This window comes from Rhinopithecus roxellana, chromosome 15 (assembly GCF_007565055.1).
Source record: "Rhinopithecus roxellana isolate Shanxi Qingling chromosome 15, ASM756505v1, whole genome shotgun sequence".
In the NCBI taxonomy this organism is placed as follows: domain Eukaryota; kingdom Metazoa; phylum Chordata; class Mammalia; order Primates; family Cercopithecidae; genus Rhinopithecus; species Rhinopithecus roxellana.
Window position 1 is genome coordinate 38,055,389 of NC_044563.1, and position 13,728 is coordinate 38,069,116.

The 13,728-nt window shown below is 41.6% G+C and overlaps 1 protein-coding gene across 1 annotated transcript in view; it reads left to right on the forward strand.

The window, feature by feature from the left end:
- LOC104657534 overlaps positions 1-13,728 on the forward strand; it is a 64,462-nt gene that overhangs the window by 28,984 nt on the left and 21,750 nt on the right. The gene's annotated exons all lie outside the window — the stretch shown is intronic.

Genomic DNA, 13,728 nt, shown 5'->3' on the forward strand with positions numbered 1-13,728 from the left:
TTCTGGTGTGAAATCTCTCTGTATAGTGTCTTGGTTGGGAAAGTATATAAGTGAAGTTTCCTTTTGTCACCTCCACCCAAATCCTCTTCCACTGAGGAGCCCAGTCTTCCTTCCTCTCACAGACGAACCTGCTCTTCCTCCTGGGCCCCCCATCTCAAAATTGGCACTGTCATCAATCCAGAGGCTTGAGAGCATCTTTGATACCTCCCTCTCCCTCATCACTTCTATCTGATCATCCACCAAGTCCTGGCAACTCTATTGCCCTCTCTTCCATTGCTATCACCTAAGTCTAAGCCATCTCTAGCTGCAGGTCATGACCCATGTTACCTCATTCTGAAATTAATTTAGGGTTTTCCTCCCATCATTTAACAAAATAAAAAAATAGTAGAATGGAAGACATTCGAGTAAATTACATGTAGTAAGTTTGAGCTTTATTTTGTGAAACTTGTGTTTGTGTATAATAGTTTCACACACACAAAAAAGGCTAACATTGCTAAGGTCTTCACATATATTGACTTATTTATCTCCCACAACAACCTGTATAGTAGGTACCATTATGCTTATCCTTATTTTACAAAAGAGGGAACTGAAGCTCAGAGAATTTGAGAAGCTGGCCCAGGGTCACAGAGAATGCTAGTCTTCCAGCCCCCACACTGCAGCCACAATAGGCTTATAAAATGCAAGTCGGATGACTTTTCTCTGTTGATGGGTCCCGTGCTCTTAGTTGAGTATAAAGTCTGGTCATAAGGCCCTGTGTAATCTGGTTTCCCCACACCTCTCAGGCGCCTGCTGACCGTCCTCCTGCCCCACTGCCTTTCAGCTTCTAGATGTGCCAGGCTTTGAAACACCTCAGGGCCTTTGCATTTGGCCTTTCAGACTTAGTTAGGCCCCTTCATGACCTGCCCCCATAGTACCCTGTATTGCTCTGTATTGTATTGTACCCTTTCACAGTACTTACCGGAGCAACCAAGATATACGGTCAATACCTCACTTAATGACAGGGATACGCCCTGAGAAATGCATCATTAGGCAGTTTTGTTGTGTGAATATCGTAGAGTGTGCTTACACAAACCTAGATGGTATGGCCTGCTACAAACCTAGACAATGTGGTTATAGCCTTTTGCTCCTAGGCTGCAAACCTGTATAGCATGTTGCTATACTAGATACTGTAGGCAGTTATAACACAATGGTAAGCATTTGTGTATCTAAACATATAAAAGGTACAATAAAAACACCGTATAAAACTTTTGAAAAATGTATACCTGTATAGGGTACTTGCCATGAATGGAGCTTGCAGGACTGGAAACTGCTTTGAGTGAATCAGTGACTGAGTGGTAAGTGAATGTGAAGGCCTAGGACACCATTGTACACTCTTCGTGTGGCAGTGCAGTATATGTGCTTATGCCAGCATCACCACAAACACAGAGTAATGCTTTGTGCTATGGTTTTATGATGGCCATGACATCATTAGACAATAGGAATTTTTCAGCTCCATTATAATCTTAGAGGACTACTGTCATATATGCAGTCCTTTGTTGACCAGAACATCGTTATATGGTGCATGACTGTACACTAAGTCCTCATTTAACCTCATACATGGGTTCTCAGAAACTATGACTTGAAGTGAAACCATGTATAATGAAACCAATTTTATGAAGGCTAATTGATATAAACGAGTTAAATTCCTATTGCATATTTCTGGCACAAAAGTATCACCAAATCTCAAAATAAAGACCCCAAACACTTCCAATACTAAACATTGAAGTAAATGGGAGCTATGCATACATTTAAGAAAAATTAATAACAGGTGAGATCATTATTGATCCAGTTTTTGGTGGATCAGTGAGTGAGGGTGGTCATGGTGGTGGCAGGTTAAATCAAGGAATACATGTTTGCACAGTGAAAATTACCAGGGGCATCTCCTCCCACCATGCAGTTTAAAAACAATTACGAATATGGCAGCTCATTGAGCACTTTCAGACCACATTGTTAATGTCCTGCATTTGTATGATTATACTTTACGAATTTTTGTTTGATAATAATTTGTATCCATTCATTTATCCATTTTCTAACCTGCTTATTCCAGTGCAGAATAGCATGTGGCTGGAGCCTCTCCCAGCAGCTCAGGGCACAAGGTGATAAGTGCACCCTGGGTAGGACGCAGTTTCATCCCAAGGTGCATTCACACCCACTCCGATGGGGACCGTTAGACACACAAATGCCTAACTCCAACATCTTTGGGATGTTCGAGTTAGGTATTTGTAAAGTTTGTAAGAGGAAACCAGAGTACCCAGAGAAAACCCACACAGACATGGAGAGAATGTGTAAACTCCACACAGACAGTGGCTCCAGCTGGGAATTGATTTTTTCTTCTTTTTATCAATGTTATAATGCAATGATGCTATTTGAGGATCTGCTGTAGTTCCTTGCTGACTTCAGGGGCACAAAGGCTGGCTTGCATCCTCAGTCCCTGGGGCAGAGTCTGGCATGCCAATCAGGGAAAACCTAACTGGGTGTTTGATTAGCTATGGGAGGTGAAGGAAGGGAGCGGTCTCATTTTTGGCTTAATTGTCTATCCCTGTCAAAATAATCCTTTCTTCTTCCTGTCTTACCTTTCTAGAAAGCATGTTTTTTTTTTTTTTTTAATTGGACATGTTTATTTCTGTGGGTGGGTCAAAATCTTTTGAGTGGGCTTTTTGTTTTTGTCCTTTTTTGAGACGGAGTCTTGCTATGTCACCCAGGCTGGAGTGCAGTGGTGTAATCTTGGTTCACTGCATCCTCTGCCTCCTGGAGTTAAGCGATTCTCCTGCCTCAGTCTCCCTAGTAGCTGGGAATACCGGTGTCTGCCACGATACCTGGTTAATTTTTGTATTTTTAGTAGAGATGGAGTTTCACCATGTTGGCCAGGCTCGTCTTAAACTCCTGACCTCAAGTGATCTGCCCAACTCGGCCTCCCAAAGTGCTGGGATTGCAGGCGTGAGCCACTGCGGGGCCTGTTTTTGTCTTTTAATTTGTGAATCCCCAGTGTGCTGCTCTACTAGATGAAGAGCTACCGGCTTACATCTGTTGGACAGGCTCTTAGTCCTTGTGGGCTGGGCAGTGTGGTAGTGAAGGAGTCCTGAGCCCCAGATCAAGAGGTAGAGGCCCTGACTACACCAGGTCTTTGCAATTCAGCCCTGAGACAGCTTCCTGGTCCATAAGACAGTGGTGGGGTGCAGTGGGGTTGGAGGTGGTTGGTAACAGCACACAAGCCTACATCTGGTCTGCTTTTGACAATTGGGAGATAATAGTGTGTAAAAGGTCCGGGCATGGCAGTGTTGGCTGTTCAGGAAAAGTGACTTTTTTTTTTAAAAATCTCTTATTGCTTGGATCTCCTTGTGCTTGGCAGTGTGCCTTTCCACTTAGATCCGGGCCTTGGTTGGTCAAGGGCAGTTTTTTCATCAGCAGAGTGACTGTAGTCATAAGGCCAAAGCCATTCAAATTCCTTCCTACGTTCACACATTGGTGATTGTTGAAATCTTAATATTTGACCTTGGAGAGCTTTCCGGCCTAGGCTACTGCAGTGACAACTGTAGGTCCTGCTTTGGCCCTGCGGTCATAACTACAGTGATAATAATTGCAGCTTTCATTTGTTGAGCATCTGCCCTTCACCAGAGTCCATGATGCTTGCACCAACCCTGTCAAGTACGTCGTGGACTCCCCATTTTATGGAAGACGAAACTGTAGTCCAGAGAGTTTGAGAAACTCGCCAAGGTCTCCCTTTTGGAGTTCTTTATAGGACCTCCTTCTCATTTAGTTATAACTACTCTTTTAATTGCTTTTTTTTGTTTTATCCCAATAGGTTTTTGGGGAAGAGGTAGTGTTTGGTTACATGAATAAGTTATATAGTGGTGATTTCTGAGATTTTGGTGCACTGATCACCTGAGCAGTGTACACTGTACTCTCTGTAGTCTTTTATCCCTCACTCCACTCCCATCCTTTCCCCACCAAGTCCCCAAAGTCCACTCTTATGCATCGTTCTTATGCCTTTGCATCCTCATAGCTTAGCTCCCAATTACGAGTGAGAAGTTAGGATGTTTGGTTTTCCATTCCTGAGTTACTTCACTTAGAATAATGGTCTCCAGTTCCAGCCAGGTTGCTGTAAATGCCATTATTTCATTCATTCATGAAAGACTAGTCTTTCTTGGTATATATATATATATAGCACGGTTTCTTTATCCACTCGTTGATTGATGGGCATTTGGCTGGTTCCATATTTTTACAAACGCGAATTGTGCTGCTGTAAATATGCATGTGCAAGTATCTTTTTCATATAATGACTTCTTTTCCTCTGGGTAGATACTGGGGTTGTGGGGTTGCTGGATAAAATGGTGGTCCTACTTTTAGTTCTTTAAGGAATACCCACACTGTTTTCCATAGTGGTTGTACTAGTTTACATTCCCATAATTGCTTTTTTTGACTTAGAAAATGATGGCTGTTTGTAAGTTCCTTGTGAGCAACCAATAGGAACCAATTTTCTCTCGTCACTATTTTTATTTCTAACTGCTTTTTGGTGTTTATTTCTAACTGCTTTTGTTCGTCTTTTCTGGGCTGCATTCATTTTCCCGCTTTACTGCTGTAGTTTCTTGCTCTTTGCTGACTCCTTTATTTTTATTTTCCAGACTTGCCTGAAATACATCTTGATTCTGGCATCTTTAGAAGTTTAAAGCCCTGCACTTTGTTACTAATGATTTCCCCCATTTTGCAGAATTCCATTTGGTTGTAGTTCTATTTGGCAAGACCATGCTTTTCTTCTTTCTTAAATCATTACATTTTAATATTCTTCTCTTCCTGCTCTTTTATAGAAATTTGTATTTCATTTTTTAGGTTGTAATAATGGACCTTCAATGCCTTACAGTTTGACTTCTTATACTTACTTGTTTTCAGAATCATATGTTCATGGAGTAGAGACACTTTTATGCTGTCCTTGCTTTTTCTAAAAGGCGTATCTGTCCATACCATTTTGGTACTCAGCACCCTTCATAGGCTCGTGAAGATCAGCTCTGAATGCCCCATCCCAGTGTTGGAGACCAATGATGTCCCCTTCCCTTCGCCTGCCCCCTATGACACGAGATCAGCAGTTCTGCAGAATTGGTTTCAGGACCCCTTTACATAACTCTTAAAAATTAGTGAGATTCCCCAAAGAGCTTTGGTTTATGTAGATTGTATCTAGCAATATTTACTGTGTTAGAAATTGAAATTAAAGAAATTTAAAAATATTTATTAAACTTGTTTAAATATAACAATAAACCCATTATATGATATATGATAACATAAAGGAACATTTTTAATGAAAAATAAATATTTCCAAAGCACAAACATTTAGTGAGAAGAGTGACATTGTTTTACTTTTTCCCAAATCTCTTTAATGTCTGTCTTAATGGAAGACAGCTGGAGTCTCATAAATGCTTTTGCATTCATTCTGTTGCAGTATGTTGTGTTGGTTGAACTATATGGAGAAAATCGAGCCTTACACAGACGTGTAGTTAGAAAAGGGAGAAGTGTTTTAATAGCCCTTTCAGTTAATTGTGGATAGTCTTTGAAACTATATCAGAACTTGACCAGCTGTAAAGGTTTGTTGCAACATAGAATCTTAAACCAATCAATGAACTTTTCATAATGCTGTTACATTAAAGTCCGTTGTCCTATCACATACCTTGAAAGGATCTTTTACGCATCATTTTGTAATATCATGCATCATTAGTCATTTGGAAAATATCAAAATATCACATTTAATACCACCCTTTAGAAAAATGTCAACATGTCACATTTGTTAATGTCATTGCCATTCTCATCTGAAAAGTCTTTAAGTATTGAGATGCTCCAAATACTGGATATAAGTTTTACAGAGTTTCTTTTTTTTTTTTTTAATAAGACGAGTCTTGCTCTGTCGCCCAGGCTGGAGTGCAGTAGCGCGATCTGGGCTCACTGCAAGCTCCGCCCCCTGGGTTCACGCTGTTCCCCTGCCTCAGCCTCCCGAGTAGCTGGGATTACAGGCGCCTGCCACCACGCCTGGCTAATTTTTTTTGAACTTTTGGTAGACATGGAGTTTCACCGTGTTAGCCAGGATGGTCTCGATCTTCTGACCTCGTGATCCGCTTGCCTCCGCCTCCCAAACTGCTGGGATTACAGGCGTGAGCCGCCGTACCGGCCTAAGTTTCGTTTGTTTTGAGACAGAGTCTCTGTCCCCCAGGCTGGAGTGCAGTGCCACGATCGCAGCTCACTGCAACCTCTGCTTCCCGGGTTCAAGCAATTCTCATGCCTCAGCCTCCCGAGTAGCTGGGATTACTGACACCCACCACCATGCTTATTTTTGTACTTTTAGTAGAGACAGGGTTTCACCATGTTTACCAGGCTGGCCTTGAACTCCTGATCTCAGGTGATCTGCCTGCCTCGGCCTCCCGAAGTGCTGGGATTACACTGTGTGAGCCACCGCACCGGGCCCCAAAGTTTTAATTTCTGCTTGAAAGCCCAAAATTTGTGTTTAGCAACAAATACCGTCAGTTTTCCTTGAAATAGCAGGCTCACTGTATTTATTTTTGACAAAGTGTCTATAAATACACAAATCTGAGTAATCATAGTTTTTCTCAGTCATTCTTTCAAGGAAAGATGATGTTCTGTGAAAAACAGTGGCTAAGCTTGCAGCTCAGTCACGCAGGTACTTTTTCTTCCTGAAGACAACCACCCTACTCTGGCCTGCAGTGGAAGTGCTGAATGAGTGGGTAACATTTTGTTACAAGGGGCATTAAAAAGATGTGTACTCAAGAATCAGTGTTTAATAAAATTAATAATTTTACTGCTTCATCAAGGACACTCTTAGATAAAATTGACTTAAAAAATAGTTGTGTGTGTGGCAGTAGAGAATATAATGACCACTGATACAGTGAGATGCCACTGCCTTGATTTATGCTAAGCCACCAGTTGTTTTACCTGCCATTGCTTTTGCACCAGCAATGTAAGTGTCAACACAGCTGAAGATAGTTTTGACCTTACGGGACTCCCAGAAAGGGTCTTGGGCCACACTTCAAAAACTGGTGGGTAAGACTAAACTGCCCATCATTCATCTGCATGCTCTAGATTCTCTTGCTTTCCATATCTTGGCTCCATGCGCCCTCTACCCGGAACATTCGTCTTCACCACCACCTCTCCCTCCCCCTGTGTGTGCATATTCACACATTTGTATACATCTACACATGTATAGGTGTATAAATGCACACGTGTGTATATTCAGCTAGTACTGGTTATAATCATGTGCAATGATCTCATCCAGTAGACTGTAGACTGTGGGCCAGGTTTCATATTTATCTTGGTGGGCAGGAGCACCAAGTACCATGTCTGGCATAGCTAATCACTCGTTAAATGTTAGCTGTTTTCATCATCATCAACATCATCATCATTGCAAGGGCTTAATACATTTTTTCTTTTTTAACAAATGAAGAGTTTGGGTTAGTTTTTCCCATGGTTTCCTTAGAACATTTGTTCTCTGTGATACCAGTTTAAGTGTTGATGAACGGGCATCTGTGGTCAGCTAGATTTGGGAATGCTCAAATACGTTTTTGACTGAAGGATTTTCAAGATCTTTTATTGTATAAGGTGTATATTGTGAATCTTTAAGGGGAATGGGAGGCTATAGAATGTTGCATTTCCAAAGCTGAATAACTTGTGAACCTTCTTTTTTTGGCATAACTCATAAAATTAGGTTTCTTGGAATTTTCTTTGGGAAATAATCACATAGTCTGGCCTTTTCATTTTTACAGATGAGGAAACTGATGACCTATATTCATTCTTACATTAATGTATACCTCAGATATGTAATGAGTACTTCTTAAAGTTAGACACTGCTAGGTTGGGTAATACAATAGCAAGTGAAGAAAAAAAACAGAGTTGGGGAAAGTGTTTATTATACTGTTTATATGGAGTAGATGGTTAAGTGGGAGGTACAGACATTAATGAAGTAGTTACTGAAATTAGAACTGTTATGTGAATGGTGTGTAGGAAGGTACGCAGTGCTAAATCATTTGTTTTTTGTTTTGCTCACTTTCAAAGCTCTGCCAGGCCTATTTAGGTCTTCCTCTCAACATTTTGCCACTGCTGGTAGCTCTGTGATCCAGACTGCTGAAGATCAGTAAAGATGTCCATTTGCCCAGCTGCATCATCTGAGAGTGTAGCATGTTGAAGACATGATCTGTTACAGCGGGAGACAACTTTCTCTTAGTGCTTCATGTTTAGTAGGTACTTGTACATATTGATAGACTGCATGAAGAATGCATAAACATACTTAGAAAAACCTGGACTGAAGGACAAACCCTACACTGTGGTTTCCTCACCCACTGCCCTAACTCACTGTGCTGTACAGGGGGACTGAATAAAATCATTTAACATGCATTTCCTGTGCCCCTGCTCTGACCTGGCCCCATTTTGGAGGGATCCAATGACTCTTCCCTTCCCCGCCATGCAAAACAGAAAAGCACATCTTTATGTTTTGATCCAGTATTGCCCACACATTGGGGGAAATGTTAATGTACTATTTGTATGAATATATTTAATCAAAGGACATGATGTTGATACAGTAAAATTGGCCTGTGGTCTGGTGGCTGCCTGGGCAGATAATAGCAGGAGGGTTTTGCGACAGAATAGCCTTGGAGTCAGGACTTTTGTAAGAAGATTAGGTCAGTGTTTGATTTGATGTTTCATTCTGTGAAGTCACCTACAGAGAAATCAAACATTTACATGTTGATTAACTGGTGCTTTTGGTTTTGGCATGTGGCCACAGGCTTTGGGCTGGATGAGCTCTGGGAATGCATAAAAATCTCTCATTCCCTCTCTTGTATGGGTAGATAAGCAGGAAAATATTTACCTTCTCAGGTTATCCTCTTCAAAGAAGCCTGAAACTTCTTCAGTCACATCATGTTCCTGCCAGAGTCTGAAAACCAACAGGCTTTCAAGAGACCAAAGGTTGAGTGGAGTCATTTAGAGAATGGCATGTATCCAGGTTACTAAATTTGTTAGTGTTGCTCTGAGATTGAATTAGGAAAATTCCCACTGAGTTCTGGACCTCTTGATTTGTAATCTTCTTTGAGTTAGAGTTGCAGAAATATCATGGATTCCTACTTTAAAAATAACTTTCTTTTCTTTGTAAAAATAATTCAGACTAATTGTAGAAATTTGGGTAAATAGCAGAAGGCATAATGCTGAAAATTACCCATAATCCTTCTTCAGAGATAATCACTGTAAACATTTTGTTGTATTTGCATGTATTTTTATATGCATAATTAGGATCATTGTGTATAAATTTTGTTTCTTATTATTCCATTTAATATATGAATACTTTTTCTTGTGTTGAGAGCAACATGGACTTGTATTAGTTTCCTGTTGCTGCTGTAATACGTTTCCACAAACGGAGTGGCTTAAAATAACAAATTTATTCTCATAGTTTTGGAGGCCAGAAGTCTGAAATCAATGTATGGGCAGGACCGTGCTCCATGTGCACAGACTCTAGGAGAGAATCCGTTCCACTCCTTGCTCTAGCCCAGCCGCTGGTGCTGCCAGCATTCCTTGGCACGTGGTCTTGTCATTTGTATATCTGTTTTATTTGTATATCAGTTTTCACAGTGTGCGTCTGTGTGTTTGTGTGTATGTAATCTGCCTTAAAGGACATGTGAATTTAGGTCCAGTCTAGATAATCAGGAATACAGCTTTATCTCACAATTCTTGACTTAATCATGTCTACAAAGACCATTTTTCCACATAAGATAACATTTCCAGGTTTCAGGGTTGGGACTTGATGTGGTTTGGCTGTGTCCCCACCCAAATCTCATCTCGAATTGTAGCTCCCATAATTCCCATGTGTTGTGGGAGGGAACTGGTGGGGAATAATTGAATCATGGGGGCAGTTTTCCCCATACTGTTCTTGTGGTAATGAATAAGTCTCACAAGATCTGATAGTTTTATAAGGGGAAACTGCTTTCACTTGGTTCTCATCATCTCTTGTCTGCCACCATGTAAGACGTACCTTTCGCCTTCCACCCCATTGTGGTTGGGGAGGCCTCACAATGGAACTGTGAGTCCATTAAACCTCTTTTTCTTTATAAATTACTCAGTCTCGGGTGTGTCTTTATCAGCAGTGTGAAAATGGACTGATACAGGATCTGACCTCTCTGGGGCCATTATTCAGCCTTCTACAGGGTTCTAGACAATAGACTCTGGAGCCAGACTGTATGGGATCTAATTCTAGTGCCTTACTAGCAGAATAACCTTGAGCAAGTGCCTTAACTCTCGGTACCTCTGTTTCTGATCTGTAAAATGGGAATAATACTTACCTCCTTGAGTTGGTATATAAAATAAAAAGATTAATATATACAGAACACCTAAAAAGCTCAGATTAGTGACTGGCCTGTGTTAGGAGTAGCTGTTATTGTAGTTGTTATTTTTATTAAGAATTCTTTGTCAGATGTCATTTTTAATGGCTGCATAAGAGTTTTTAAATGAATCTACCATAATTTGTCTAATTATATCCTTTTGCTGGAAAAGTTTCTTTTTCATTTTTTATCTCAGGTATCATGTTGCCATATAGCATTAAGTTTTGTTCCACTTTATTCCTTAGTGTAGAGTTCTGGAAATGGAATTACAATGTCAAAGGATGTGTACAGTTTTAAGCCACTTAATGAGAATTTGTTAAATTGCTTTCCAGAAAGTTGAATGATGAGAGTACCTGTTTTATCATAGCCATACCTGTTATCGCATGTTACCATTTTCAATACTCTGAGGTCCTTTGACATAGTCTGCCCTTTAAGGCTGAAGTGTAACAACATAGGGCCCCTACACATTGTGGTTCATTCAGTGAGGAGTATTCTGACCATGCAAGAAAACCTCTAACACAAAATGACATCCTTGCTTTGTGAAGTCACCCAAGTGCCTTCTCCATTCTGTTATGAAGCCTGGAAACTTGCTGGGTGTTTTTGAAGTTAGTAGGAGGGCTGTTGGGGGAAAGGTTGTTACTAGCAGGGTAATGCTAGGTTTACAGGGACTTCAGTAGCATAGTTTTGCTTCTGTTCTCAAATGTGGACATTTAAAACTGACCATTTGATGGGATGAGGAAGGTACATTTGAACAGAAAACAGATTAATCACTTTGCAACTAAGGCCATGTGAGGGACAGGAGTATGGGGTGGGGAAGGGGAAGCTCCTGCATTACCTGCCAGATTATCCGGGAGATCAGCCCTGGGAAAGGCTAAGGGAACAGTCTGCATCTGCGCTTTGCCCCCCAGGTCACCTGCTAGCCTGCTCTCCTTTCTTGGTGCTGCCCATTGCAGTCTGGTCCTGTGCAGCCCAGGCCTCTGGGCTGTAGAGAGACATAGCAGGGGTTCCGAGTGTGTGTGCTCAAGGGAACCTGTTACATTTGAGGTCATCTAGTCCACTGCTGTTCAGGCTATTTAGAAACACAGGGTGGGCTGTGTTTCCCCAGTGGAAATGTACAGTATACACCATGTGCAGCAGGTCATGCACAAATTCAACAATACCCAAACCTGGCTGTAGTTGGCTAAATGGTGGCCCCAAAGATGTGCTTAGATTAGAACATCCCTGGAACCTATAAATGTTAATTGGAAAAGGGGGCTTTGCAGATATGACTAAGTAAGAATCTTGAGATGAGATCATCCTGGATTATTTGGTAGGCCCTAAGTGCCATCACAGATATTCTTATAAGAGAGAAGCAGAGGGAGATTTGACACAGAAGAGAAGGCAGTGTGCCAAGAGGAGAAGGCATCTGTCAAGATGGAGGCAGAGGTCAGAATGATGTGGCCACAAGCCAGGGAGTGCGAAGCCATCAGAAGCTGGAAGCAGCAAAGAACAAGTTCTCCCCTACAGCTTCCAGAGGGAGCATGGCATTGCCTATTCCTTCATTTCAGACTTCTGACCTTCAGAACTAATACACTTCTTGTTTTAAGCCATCCAGTGATAATTATGGCAGCCTCAGGAAACTCATATACTAGTCTGTGCCCTGTCCAGGACAGTTCCACTGTTTATGTGCTTGGCTCTGTAGCAATATCATATTGCTAGAAAAGCTTCTGAGCACTTACTCCCAATTTTTGTATTTATCTGGTCCTGACCCAGCAGCAGGGTTGGCACTGGTTTGCAGAACCCCAGTTGAGTACCACTGATCTAGTCTCCATCATTTTATGAATGAAGAAACTGAGGCCCAGTGAGAGGAAGTACTGTAGGTCTGGGACAAGCAGCAGGTGCCTCTGCTCCTTGGAATATTTAGACAGGGCCAGATCTGGGGAGAGCAGATAGCAGAGTTGCCCTTCGGAGGCCAGCTGGTGTCCCTGTCGCTGTTCTGTACCCTGTTCGGTGAAAGCTGATGCTTCAGTGAGCCTCTGGAGCAACAAGCTGCTCAGAAGGCCTAGAAACTAGGGCAAACTGGTAGAGCCTTTGCTGCAGCTACTGAGCCAACAGCAGCAGGCAAAGAACCCTGTCAAGGGTAGAGGTCATAGCTTACTAATGACTTAATTTCCTGATGACTGCTTTAGTCTTTATAGACCCTCTAGCTCAGGTCATATTTTTCCTCTGGAGCCCAATTTGAACTTTCCTTATTTTCAGAATGGTAATTATCTCTTAGGGAATGGGGACTAGACTACACGCTGCTTTGATAAAGTCCAAACTCCTTTACTTGGCATTCATGACTCCTGAATAACCAACTCCCTTCCCCTTTCAGTTCTGCGTCCCATCCCTCCCTTTTACCTACCTTAATCTCTGGACTTCACCAAAATCAGTGCTCCCTAGTAGAAGAGAGTACAAGATATTAGGTTCTTAAATCCCCACAGTAGGTAAGTTCGTGATTGCCCAACTCAGGAACTAATGGAAAAATATGGCGAGGATAGAGGTTGGGCATACATCTGTGAAGCTCTTGGGGGGATAAAAAAACAACTGTTTACATTTACTGCAAGAGAATATAAAGGCAGGACAGTAGCCAGTACCAACCACTAACATGAGCAAAGTCATGTGAGGCCACCTGGCCCAGTGGAGCAACCAGATGTCCATAGCCACATACATAAGCCAGGCAAGACCAGAAGAAAAAGCCCAGCTGAACTCAGCACTGATTGCTGACCCACCACACCTTGAAATGAAATGGTTTTTTTTTGAAACAAAACAAAATCACAGTAAACCAAGATTTATCTTTACATATATTAGTAATGATAGGCATTGTACCATTACTCAATTATGTTTTGCTTGTTATGGACATTTTTTGGAGCCTCCCACCTTTTTATTTTCAACGAAACTCTTATTTATTTTGCTTTATGAGTAATACCCGTATTAAAAGCTCCTTTCCCCCAGTATCTGGGCTTCCAACTTAATATTTAATGCCACTGAGGTTTTGAGTTAATTTGTTGGCTGTCCTTTGTGGCTCTCACACATATCTTCCTTTCCTCTCTGATGTTATGGGACAGTAGTTCAGATGCCTGGGTCACTTTCTCATCATCTTTTATTTTTCCCAAGGCTTTGGTTTAAAAGCCTCTGTTCCTTCACCTTCCACTTTCTTTTTCTAGTCCCAAACCTGTATCCCTCATTTTTAAATCAGTGGTTTCTGATTGCAGGGAATAGCCATGCTCTCATGGCAGCTTAAGTTAGCAGTGAGTTTGTTGTAGTAATCCCAGGAATACAAGGAGCAAAGCTTGACTGCCTGCTGGACACA